The following is a 12,346-nucleotide window of genomic DNA, read 5'->3' as shown; positions in this document are numbered from 1 at the left end:
CGGACCCGGGGAGGAGAGGGATTCCTCACCGCGGACCTGGGGGTTGGGGAGGGAGGGGAGATTCCTCGGTCCCGGGAAGGGGTGGCGGGGGCTTTCCTCACCCCGGACCCTGGGGGTGGTGTTCTGGGGGGGGGGTTCCTCACCCCGGACCCTGGGGGTGGTGTTCTGGGGGGGGGGTTCCTCACCCCGGACCCTGGGGGTGGTGTTCTGGGGGGGTTCCTCACCACCGACCCAGGGCGGGGGTACACGAGTGGAGGGGGGTTCCCTCACCACGGACCGTGGGGGTGGTGTTCTGGGGGGGGTTCCTCACCACGGACCCTGGGGGTGGTGTTCTGGGGGGGGGGGTTCCTCACCACGGACCCTGGGGGTGGTGTTCTGGGGGGGGTTCCTCACCACGGACCCAGGGGGTGGTGTTCTGGGGGGGTTCCTCACCACCGACCCAGGGCGGGGGTACACGAGTGGAGGGGGGTTCCCTCACCACGGACCCTGGGGGTGGTGTTCTGGGGGGGGTTCCTCACCACGGACCCTGGGGGTGGTGTTCTGGGGGGGTTCCTCACCACTGACCCAGGGCGGGGGTACACGAGTGGAGGGGGGTTTCCTCACCACGGACCCTGGGGGTGGTGTTCTGGGGGGGGTTCCTCACCACGGACCCTGGGGGTGGTGTTCTGGGGGGGGTTCCTCACCACCGACCCAGGGGGTGGTGTTCTGGGGGGGTTCCTCACCACCGACCCAGGGCGGGGGTACACGAGTGGAGGGGGGTTTCCTCACCACGGACCCTGGGGGTGGTGGTCTGGGGGGGTTCCTCACCACGGACCCTGGGGGTGGTGTTCTGGGGGGGTTCCTCACCACCGACCCAGGGCGGGGGTAGATGGTGGGTGGGGAGGGTTTTTCCTCACCGTGGACCTGGGGGATGGGTTTCCTGACCACCGGGGGGGAGGGGGGAGGAGTGATAGGGGCGTGATGGGTGGATGAGGGTGGGTTGTGGAGGGGGGTGACTGGAAGGGGGGGCAGGGGAAGGCGGTGACCCTTGAAGGGGGATGGTTGCAGGGGAGGTGATCATTGGGGGCAGACCAGATGAATGGGGGGGGGGATGGGGTGACTGGAGGACAGGCCTCCCTGAGTGTGGGTGAGATGGAGAGGGAGATGGGGTTGGGGGCTTCTCAGATTGGAGGAGATGGGGTTGGGGGGGGGGGGGTGGTTTCTGATAGGAGGGACCAGTTGGGTCAGGGTCTGAAGATAGGAGCTTTGAGTGTAGGCGTGGTGTTGGGAGGGTCTGATTGGATGATGGGGTATACGTGGCAACGAGAAGGGGAGTCTGTGTTGAGGCACGTCCCTGAGTGGGAGAGTGGAGGTGAGGGAGATAGGGTTGAGGGATCTGATTGGAGGTGGAGGGTCACTCATTGGGTTGGGGAGGTGCGACAGAGAGGGAGCTCTGATTGGAGGAGGGAGTGTGAGTTGGAAGGTGGATGCACCCTTGTGTGGGGGGTGGAGAGAACAGGAGGAGGGATAGGATGATCTGACTGGAGGAGAGGGCTGCCTGTGGGGTGGGGGTGAAAGAGAAGGAGCTCTGACTGGGGGAAGGAGGGTCTGATTGAAGTACGGGGTGTGGGTTGGGGAGCAAAGAAGATTTCTGAATGGAACAGTGATCAGGGGTTTGTGATTGGAAGAGGAAGGGGTGGAGGTTGGGAGGTGGGATAGAGGGAAGGAACTGACTGGAGGAGGGGGGTGGGGGTGAGGGAGAAGCCTGGCGATCTGAGCGTGATTGCTGTATTTGGGGAAGGATGAAAGAAGAAGAGAATGAAGGAGAGATGACTTTCAATGTAGAGAAATGTCTGTGGTGGCAGAGTGAGGAGGGAGACTACTGACAGGCAGAGGATGGAGGGAAGAGACCACCTCGAGTGGAGGGGGAATGTGAAAGTGGATATGGGGTGATTGTTGGTGAGGGGGAAGCAGGAGACAGGTAGACCCTTGAGTGGAGGGATGGTGGGGAGAGAATGGGGAGACCCTTGAATTTGAGGGATGGGTGTTGGGGGGAAGAAACGGGGAGACCTCTGAATTTGAGGGATGCGTGACGGGCGGGGAAATGGGTGAGATGAGTGGATTCCTGAGTGGAGGGGCCGTGGGGGTGGAGAAGATGACTGGTTGATGAGGGATGGGCCCCTGAGTGTAGGGGCTGTGGGTGTAAGAGTAAGAACGGGAGGTGGGGGGAAGCAGGTTTTAAGGGGTAAAGAGACATGGGAGGGTATCCCTGAGTGGGTGGGGGAGGAGAGGGAAATAATGCAGAGACCACTGACTGAGGAGGGAGTTTCTGGGGTTGTTGTTTCTTAGTCACTGCATTAGCTGCTATTTTTCCTGTTATTTCGAAAATGGTTAATATACATATTAGCTTTTCGCTTCCAACAGCAACCTCTGCAAATGTACCAGCCTTTTGCAGAGGTTCCATTCCTGTTTGTTTCTATTCAGTATGTTTGGAGTTCCCTCCCAAAGATAAGTCCGTCAGAGACCAGAGTGCAAGTTTTAGAAAAACAACACGAATTGCTGTCTGTTTTGGTCCTTATCTAGAGTTGTTATTCCCAATATTTATTTGTGCTGAATTATAACCAAATGTTGTGTCATGTACTTTTTGAAATTAAATTTGCATCCTTGGATCTCTTGCAGTTTAATATAACTTAAGCATGCATATTTAAATATTTATGGTTTTAAAAAGAACACTGGATATGAAAGTGGATGGTTTATTTAGTTTTCAACGCAATCGTTATATTTGTATTATGAAGGTCTGGAAATAAATCCCTTTCTGAATTAATGAATGAAATCTGTGGTTTGGGAGTTGCTGTTGTTGGAGTAGGGAGTTCTGTATGTTGAGGTTAGCCTGCAGTTTTCCATTTGGAAAAGTGAATGTAAGCCTGTCCTTGTTAAATCTGAAGGATAAATGTGAACTCTCATCAGTTTTCCAAGTATTCAGCGATGGTGTACATGCAACAGTTGAAAACTTGAGAAGGACTCTGAAATATGGGAAGCTGCAGCCTCCTTTTTATTCCCTTCTCTCTAACGTGCTTAACATTTGCAGAACTAGGAAAGACTGTCCATCCACCACTCTTCAAGGTCTGAGTTAATTCTCAATGTGCCGCTGTGCATTTGAGTAACCCTCTCTGCCAGATATATTTCAATTATTCACTTGAAATGTATAACTTCACATTAAAAAAAATTATGCATTGAAAGTGTGTTCATCTTTTCCTGTCCAAACTAATTTGTGTTACTCGTTCTAAGATATGTTAATATTGGGTTTGTGTTTTTGTCTGGTGAGTTCTCGGTCATTAGTCACTTAATTTGCAAACCAGTCTTTGCCTGGGATTATAGTTAACATGATGTCTGAAGATTTGAACTTGAAACTTGCCTGCTAATTGTGACAGGAACAGGAGGTGGTTGATCTTCTTCAAAAGATCTTTTCTTTAAGTGAGTCATTGTGTTTTTGGGAAGCAGGATGGTTAAATCTGTTGTGCAATTTGCCCATCAGTGCTGATCTACACCAACATCCAAAAACAAGATTTAGTAGTTGCTAGTAATCTGAAATGCAAACAGAAAATAGTGGAATTCTCAGCAGGTCAGGCGGCATTTGTAGAGAGAGAGAGTTAAGGTTTTGATGTGATTTTTCACCACGGTTTTGTGTTTTTGTTTATTTCTGATCTATACGCTGTCGCTTTGTATCCATCAGTGTACAGTAACTAACACAAACCTGTGAATCTCACTTTCTGAAACCGTGAAGTGGACACCTGGAACTTTTATCCAAAAGCAACCTCAAGCTTTTCAGGGGAAAGTCCTGGGTTTGTACTACACTCTATGAAGGAATGGTTCCTGACTACTGCTAAACAGCTTGCCCTAGTCTTAATGTTCTTTCCCCGGAAGTCATTCCTTTCCGTCACCCCATCAATTACTTCAATCGTCTATAACCCACCAATTATATCATCCATTAACCATGTCAGCTTGAGGGAATACAATCCTGGACACATCCTGCCCTCTTTTTTATTTGCTTAATTTTGTTCTGGCCAGTGTGTGCATCAACTCCACTGCAGTCAATGTTTGCTCCTTGTGGTGCAGTGTTCCAGACTGAACACTGAGCCTCCCTTGGTCTAACCAGAACAACATACACTTCTAATCCTTTGAATTCTGCTCTCCCTGAGATGTGCCATTGAGTTTTACTATCTCCCCTTAGAAGGTGTTCACTTTTTAGTGATTCATGTGCTTGGATGCTGAGGTCTCCACAGTTTCTACCTTTTACCATGTTTGATCACAGAATCAGCAATCCAAGTATTTTCTTCGCCCTTCATACCGGGGAAATTAATTTGTCATTTACAGTCAGCTGGCTTTTGATTTGTTGGGTTTGAGAAATATTTAATATGCACGACTCAGTCATGTGTCCCATTTACATACTGCAGAGAGTGTGTAACTTTATCAATACTTGCTGCCTTTTCATATTCCACTGTCCAAAAAAAAAAGCTCATCCAAAACTCTGCTGTCAGTGAGTTTAGGTAGAATTCACTCTCTCCCTCTCTGTAGATGTATCTACATGTTGCACTTGGATTTTATAATACTCAATGTTTTTGAATCCCTTAATATCCCTTTCTCACCTTTTCACTCGGGTAATCTGTGCTTCTCCACCGTGATCCTTGTGCCTTTGGTTGTTGCTGAGGCTCTGCAGTCTGTCCACCATTCCCCTGTTATGACACCACCACCACCACCGCTTCCCCCCCCCCCCAGCCCCCCTCAAAACATAACTCTTTGACTTAGTCACTTCCTGTAATATGGTGCTGTAAAATGTATAGGTTTATTATTGTCACTTGTACTGAGATACAGTGAAAAACTTGTCTTGCATACCATTCGTACAGATCAATATATTACATTGAGGTAGTACAGGGTAAAAACAATAACAGAATACAGAGTAAATTGTCACAGCTACAGAGGAAGTGCAGTGCAGGTCGACAATAAGGTGCAAGGTCAAACAAGGTAGATATCTCATCGTATAAGGGAACTGTTCAATAGTCTTATCACAGTGGGATAGAAGCTGTCCTTGAGCCTGGTGGTACGTGCCCTCAGGCTCCTGTATCTTCTGTATCTGATGGAAGAGGAGAGAAGAGAGAATGACCTGGGTGGGTGGGGTCTTTGATTATGCTGGCTGCTTCACCAAGGCAGCGAGAGGTAAAGACACAGTCCACGGAGGAGAGGCTGCTTTCCGTGATGCACTGGGCTGTGTCCACAACTCTCTGCAGTTTCTTGCCGTCCTGGGCAGAGCAGTTGCCATACCAAGCCATGATGCATCCAGATAGGATGCTTTCTCTGGTGCATCGATAAAAGTTGGTGAGTGTCAAACAAAGGGGACGTGCCAAATTTCTTTAGCCTCCTGAGGAAGTAGAGGCACTAGTGAGCTTTCTTGGCTGTGGCGTCAACATGGTTAGACCCCAGGACAGGACAGTAGATTTGAAGTGTTATTGTAAAGAACTTTGGAACAATTAACTACATTATCTGTGTCTATATTAAATAGAATTATGAATTGTTCTTTCTGTTGAGCTTATGGTTAGGGCTAGTCTTGAAGTTAGTGGGTTTTTCTTTGGAGCTTTTTGTCCCTTCATGAAGTCTTGTTTAAACGGTGAGGTGACTGACTTGGGAGTGCTATCTGTTCATTGTGTCATGATTTGACAATTTTATGGCAAATACATGACTGTGATTTGTCAAGATTTGGGTGACAATGGTCAACACTGGGTTTGGTTGTCAGTTCTATGCACCAAAGAACAGCTTATGCCTTGTTCTCTCTTCAGTTTAATATGAGATATGCTGGTTAAAAGCTATGGTGACCTCAGGGGAAGGATGGTGAAAACTTGATGAGGGACTGAACCCTGGCATTTGGCTATGGAGTGATGTTAACCTGTTGCAGATTGTAGGTGGGTCACGTTTAACCAAGAAATACGGCAGCACACATTTCCAAACAAAACTTTAATTTGTCATTAAGGACGGGAGTTGTGGAAGCTTTAAATAAAAGAGGTCACCCCCCCCCACCCCCCGCACAAAATTTGTGCTGGCTCTTCATATAGCAATGAGTTTGGTCCCATTCCCCTGTTGTTTTTAAAAAAAAACCTTTTTTTACCTTCATCTACATCCGATTTTTTTTTTGGTACACAATAACTGAAGGTACATTCTGCACACTTTCAAACGTGCACTTCAGGAAATAAATACCTGCTGCGTTTCAACTGTGGACTTTTGCCCATCACTGTCAAACTGACCCTTGTGAAGATTCACCTTTTACCAATAGGGACATTTTCTCTTTCCCTTAAACAAAACTCTTCACAATTCTACACATTTCATCAAATCTTCTTGGTCGCCTTCTCCTTTCAGGTAAAATCCAGAGTCCTTTATCAAGAAATCTTTTATCTCGGTCTTAAATGGGTGCCCCCTTGTCCTTAGACCCCAGCTTTGAGTTAATGGAAAGCAGCTTCTTAGTCTTCATGATGTCGAACCATCTGAGAATTTTGTATATTTCAATCAGATCATCTCCATCACATAGACCTGAAGGAACTGTCAAGATAAAATGCTGAAGACAGACGTGTATAACAACAAAGGCTGTAAAAGGAAGCACTCAAACCCTGCAAAATGAATTCAATTATGGAGGATAACATGGTTGTAATGATATTCCACTTAAACAATGGCCATCTTGGCGTGCAACTTAGAAACAATGGGAGACGACACTGAGTTTTTATTGTGGTCTGCCAGGAAAATTGTTCCTAAAAGCTTAGAATTTTCCTGGCAGAGCACAATAAAAACTAATTAGCGGTACAGGTCCTCTCCAGCTTACGACCACCCGATTTATGTACAGCCCAGAAGACTGTTTGGAAGACTGGCGGGATGGATTTCCCAGCTGTGTGGGAACTCGGTTCACAGCCGCATTTCTGACTAGCAGCTATTTGTTTAGGTTACAAATAATTCAAACGGAATCCTGCCGTGACGTGGAGGGCATGTGCTTGATGTTAGATTGCTGTATCATTCCCCTACAGCACTGCTCCATCCCCCAATAATTCCAAATTATGAAGACAATGAAACCAGGACAAAAAATTCTATAATCTTACAAGTTGCAGCTGATTGAAATGACACAAGACACCAGTTTGATTTGTACAGTTCTTTACATCATAGAAATTAAAAGTGTACCCAAATATACACTTGAAAGATGAAGCATATTCTGACTTGCCACAACTGCAGATGTGAAGAGTTATCAGACAGAAATGCTTATTGGTGTTTCTGATTAATATGAGACAACATGGGCCGTTTATGTTTGCTTTTATTTTGACATTTCCTTCATGTACATAAGATTGAGATGATCTCATTGAGAGGCATAAAATTCCCATCATAAAGGCTGAGAAGCTGTTTTCCATGAACTCCAAGCTGTAGTCTCAGGATAAGGAGGCACCTGGTTAAGACCAAGATGAAAAGTGTGCAGAATTGTTTACAAAAAGATTTTGATGTAGATTTGAAGGTAACAAAGTGGTAGGGCTTTTTGGAAAGAACAGGAGTGGGACTAAATGTGGCTTTATGAAGAGCCAGCCTCGACTTTGTTGGGGATGACCTCATTTGGTTAAAGATTCTGCAACTCTAGTTCTAAATGACAAACTGAGCTTTTGTCTCAAAATGTATGCTGCAGTTTTTGTTAAATGAGATCTGTTTGACTTCCTCGTAGTGTAAGTATATTGGGTCTTTTGGATTCTAGAATATAACTCTGGCATCTGTCTTCAAATACAATTTTCCTGGATGCTCTGAAGACTCAAGTGATAGAATGTGCTGTGAGCCTTGCTTTAGGATTTGACCATGTAATCTCGGCATTGCACTGAAGGGTTGCTACAGTGTTTGATGTACCAATTTTTGGTTGAGAAATATCTGTTCTGGTACACGTGAAGGACCCCATTTGGACCCAGAAGGGAAATGTGAGATATGAGGATCGGGTGGGAAAGTAGATCTGAGGATCAGCCATGATTTTATTGAATTTTGAAGCTAGCTCGAGGTCACACCTCAGTCTCCTATACTCTAGGGAAAACAGTCCCAGCCGATCCAGTTGCTCCTTTGTAACTCAAGTTCTTCAGTCCTGGTATTAGCCTTGTGAATCTTTTCTGCACCCTTTCCAGTTCAGTAACATCTTTCCTCTGGCTAAGTGACCAGAATTGCACAGGATACTCCAAGCGTGGACTCAACTATAACGTACAGTTGTGACATGATGTCCCAACTTTTGTACTCAGTGCTCTGACCAGAGAAGGCAAGTGTACCAAATACCATCTTCATCACCCGGTCTACCTGCCTCCACTTTTGGGAAACAACATACTTGTACCACTAGGTCTCTCTGTTCTACAAAACTCTCCAGGGTGTTGTCATTTACTGAGCAAGTCTTGCCCTGGTTTAACTTAAAAATGCAACACTCGCACTTGTTCGAGTTAAATTTCATCTGCCATTCTTGAGCCCATTTTCCCAGTTGATATAGATCCTGATTTAATCTTAACCTTCTCCACTGTTTTCCATACCACCAAAATTAGTATAGGCAAATTTACTGACCATGCTACAAACATTCTCAACCAAATTGTTAATATACATGACTGACAACAGTGGTCCAGTACCAATCCCTGCAGCACACCACTGGTCGCAGGCCTCCAATCTGGAAAAACATTACCACCCTCTATCTCCTTCCACCAAGCCAATTTTGTATCCAATTTGCTAGCTCACTGTGGATCTCATGTAATTTAACCTTCTGGACAACCTACCATGCAGGACCTGGTCAAAAGCCTTGCTAAAGCCCATGTAGACAATGTCTACTGTCCTGCCCTCGTCAATCCTCTTGGTCACCTCTTCAAAACAAAATTGATCAAATTTGTCAGGTGATACTTTGTATGCACAAAGCCATGCTGAGTGTCCCTAATCAATCCTTGCCTTTCCAAATGCAGGTTGATCCTGTATCTCAGAATCACTTATAGTAACTTTCCTACCACTGATGTTAGGCTCACCAGCTTGTATTTTCCCTGGCTTATCGTTGCATCCCTCCTTAAAGGCACAACATTAGCCATCCTCTAGTCTTCTGGGGCCTTGCCCGTGGCTAGCAATGATACAGACATCTCTGCCAGGGCTCCAGGAATTTCTTATCTACCTTCCCACAATGTCCTAGGATACACTTGGTAAGCCCTGAGATTTATTCACCTTTTATGCATATTAAAATTGGCAGTACCACTTATTTTGTAATGTGGATATGTTTTAAGACATCAGTATTCTCTTCACTGAATTCCCTCGCTTCCATAACCTTCTCCTCAGTAAATACAGACGAGAAATATTCATTTAAGACCTCGCCCATCTCCTGTGGCTTCACCCGTAGACAGACATTGATCCTTTTGGGGCCCTATTCTCTCCCTTGTTACCCTTTTTTGGTCTTAATTTACTTGTAGAATGTCTTGGGATTACCTTATCTGCCAAAGCTATTGCATCATAAGATTTGATGTAAAGTCAAAGGGACCGTCCCTGATGTGTTAAGCACCTCCCCCCCCCCCCCCCCCCCCCCCCACGATGCAGCATGCCTTATCCTGCTGAGTGCAATCTAATCATCTTTTTTTAATTTAATTAATTTTAATTTTATTTACAGTGTGGTAACAGGCCCTTCTGGCCCAATGAGTCCGCGCCGCCCATTTTAAACTCATATTAACCTACCCGTACGTCTTTGCAATGTGGGAGGAAACTGGAGCACCCGGAGGAAACCCACGCAGACATGGGAGAACGTACAAACTCCTTACAGCGACGGGAATCGAACCCCGATCACTGGCACTGTAATAGCGTCATGCTAACTGTTATGCTACCGTGCCGTGCTTGCTGATTCGTAGATGATTTTATGATTTGGATGTCTGAGTGATTTTTGCTTTGAAACATACCAAGAATGCAATATAAATCAGTTATTTCTTAAAACTTGTGGTCTGTTGAAACTAAATACACCAGGGTAAACAACGGGAGTTACTGCACAATGTCCAAATGAGAAGATGGAAACAAGGCTTTTTCTAAGTTTTTTTTCCCCTTGTGAAATGGACAAATTCCAGTATTTTAAACTTTGAGTTTCTGGGGTGTGCAGAGTATTGTGTTTTGCCTTGCCTGTGGGTATTGCTGCACTTGGTTTTCCTTGAAGTGGCTGGCTACTAAGGGATGGATTCTTTCAGGGGCCAGTGTTGCAGCTGTTGAGTGATTGTTGAGATCTTGTGTACACTCATGTAATATCAAGGCCTGAATTTCTGGTAGTTTCACTGCTCTGGGCAGATGATGGTGACTAAAGTGGTTGCTTCTGGCATGCACGATATTTACAAAGGTCTGATTGCAGTCCTCAAGTTAAATTTGGTATGGTATGATATGAAATCTGGGAGCATTTGAGACAGTAGTGCTGTGGCTGAATTTGAACAGGACTAATGTGGGTGCACTTTTAAAGCTATTTTCAGAGGTGTCTGATACACAAACTAGAATTCATTGTATGACTGTCCAAGTTAACTAGTGCTTTGCTTGTTATTGGAAATTGGAAGATGTTTTGCATGGAATAGTTGCCACAAGAGGACACAGGTTTAAGGTGCTGGGGAGTAGGTACAGAGGAGATGTCAGGGTTAAGTTTTTTACTCAGAGTGATGAGTGTGTGGAATGGGCTGCCGGCAACAGTGGTGGAGGCGGATACGATAGGGTCTTTTAAGAGACTTTTGGATAGGTACTTGGAGCTGAGAAAAATAGAGGGCTATAGGGTAAGCCTAGTAATTTCTAAGGTAGGGACATGTTCGGCACAACTTTGTGGGCCGAAGGGCCTGAATTGTGCTGTAGGTTTTCTATGTTTCTATGAATAGGGTCATAAGAAGTAGCAGCAGGTGGATGTCATTTGATCTCTAGTGGCTGCCATTCAATAAGATCATGGATGATTTTTGTGTTATTTTGCTGCCCAGCGCCATATCTCGATTCCTTCAAGTGGTTCTTTGTTTTGAATATACTCGGATTGAATCTCAAATCCACCATTTCCATGCTTATATAAATGATTTGGATGAAAATGTCGATGGGCTGATTCAGAAGTTTGCAGGTGACACAACAATTGGCAGAGTTATGGCTCGTGAGGAAGGTTGTCAAAGGCTTCGGCAGGATAGAGACTAGTTGGAAATGTGGGCAGAGAAATGGCAGATGGAGTTTAATCTGGACAAGTGTGAGGTGTTGCACTTTGGGAAGTCAAATGTAAGAGGAAACAGCAGGGCCTGTGGGAGTATTGATGTACAAAGGAATCCTGCGGTGTAAGTCCATAGCTCCCTGAAAGCAACACCAGTAGACAAGGTGGTAAAGGTGTATGGCATGGTTGCCTTCATTGGTTGGGGCATTGACTATAACAATAAGAGAGTATTGTTGCAGTTGTATAAAACTGATTGGGCCACATTTTGAGTTCTGGCCACCACATTACAGGAAGGATGTGGAGGCCTTGGAGAGGGTGCAGAAGATCTTCACCAGGATGTTGCCTGGATTAGAGGGTATTAGTTACAATGAGTAGTTGGATAAACTTTGATTGTTCTTGTATTCATTCAAGGGACGTGGGCTTTGCAGGCTGAGCCAGCATTTAACTGCCCATCCCTAATTGCCCTTGAGAAGGTGGTGGCGAGCTGCTGCCTTGAATTGCTGCAGCCTTTGAGGTGTGGGTATATCTACATTGCTATTCGAGAGAGAGTTCCAGGATTTTGACCCAGCGATGGTGAAGGACCAGCGATATATTTCCAAGTCGAGATGGTGTGTGGCTTGGAGGGCACCTTCCAGGGGGTGGTGGTCCCTGTGCTTTTGCTGCCCTTGTCCTTCTAGCTGGTAGAGGTGGTGGGTTTGGAAGGTGCTGTCTGGGGAGACTTGGTGAGTTGCAGCAGTGCATAGTGTAGATGGTACAAACTGCTGCTACTGTGCGTTGGTGGTGGAGTGAGTGGTTGGGGCGCTGATCAAGTGGGTTGTTATGTCCTGTATGGTGTTGAGTGTCTCGAGTGTTGTTGAAGTTGCACTGATCCAGGAGAGTGGACAATATTCCATCACATTCCTGACTCGAGCCTTGTAGATAGTGGACAGGCTTTGGAGAATTTGGAGGCGAGTTATGTGCCATGGGATTCCTAGCCTTTGACCTGCTCTTGTAGCCACAGTGTGTACATAGCTGCTCCAGTTTCTGGTCAGTGGTAATTCCCAGGATGTTGATAGTGAGGGGTTCAGTGATGGTAATGTGATTGTATGTCAGAGGTGATAGCTGAATTTTCTCTTGTTGAATATCATCACTGCCCAGCACTCGTGGCGTGAATGCTACTTG

At 45.9% G+C, this 12,346-nt stretch overlaps 1 protein-coding gene across 3 annotated transcripts in view; it reads left to right on the top strand.

The window, feature by feature from the left end:
• The window catches only part of enah (ENAH actin regulator), a 213,191-nt gene that overhangs the window by 330 nt on the left and 200,515 nt on the right, over positions 1 to 12,346 (top strand). The gene's annotated exons all lie outside the window — the stretch shown is intronic.

This window comes from Pristis pectinata, chromosome 10, assembly GCF_009764475.1.
Source record: "Pristis pectinata isolate sPriPec2 chromosome 10, sPriPec2.1.pri, whole genome shotgun sequence".
Classification (NCBI taxonomy): domain Eukaryota; kingdom Metazoa; phylum Chordata; class Chondrichthyes; order Rhinopristiformes; family Pristidae; genus Pristis; species Pristis pectinata.
Note: the sequence above shows the minus strand (reverse complement) of the source record. Positions and strands in the feature narration are given on the sequence as shown.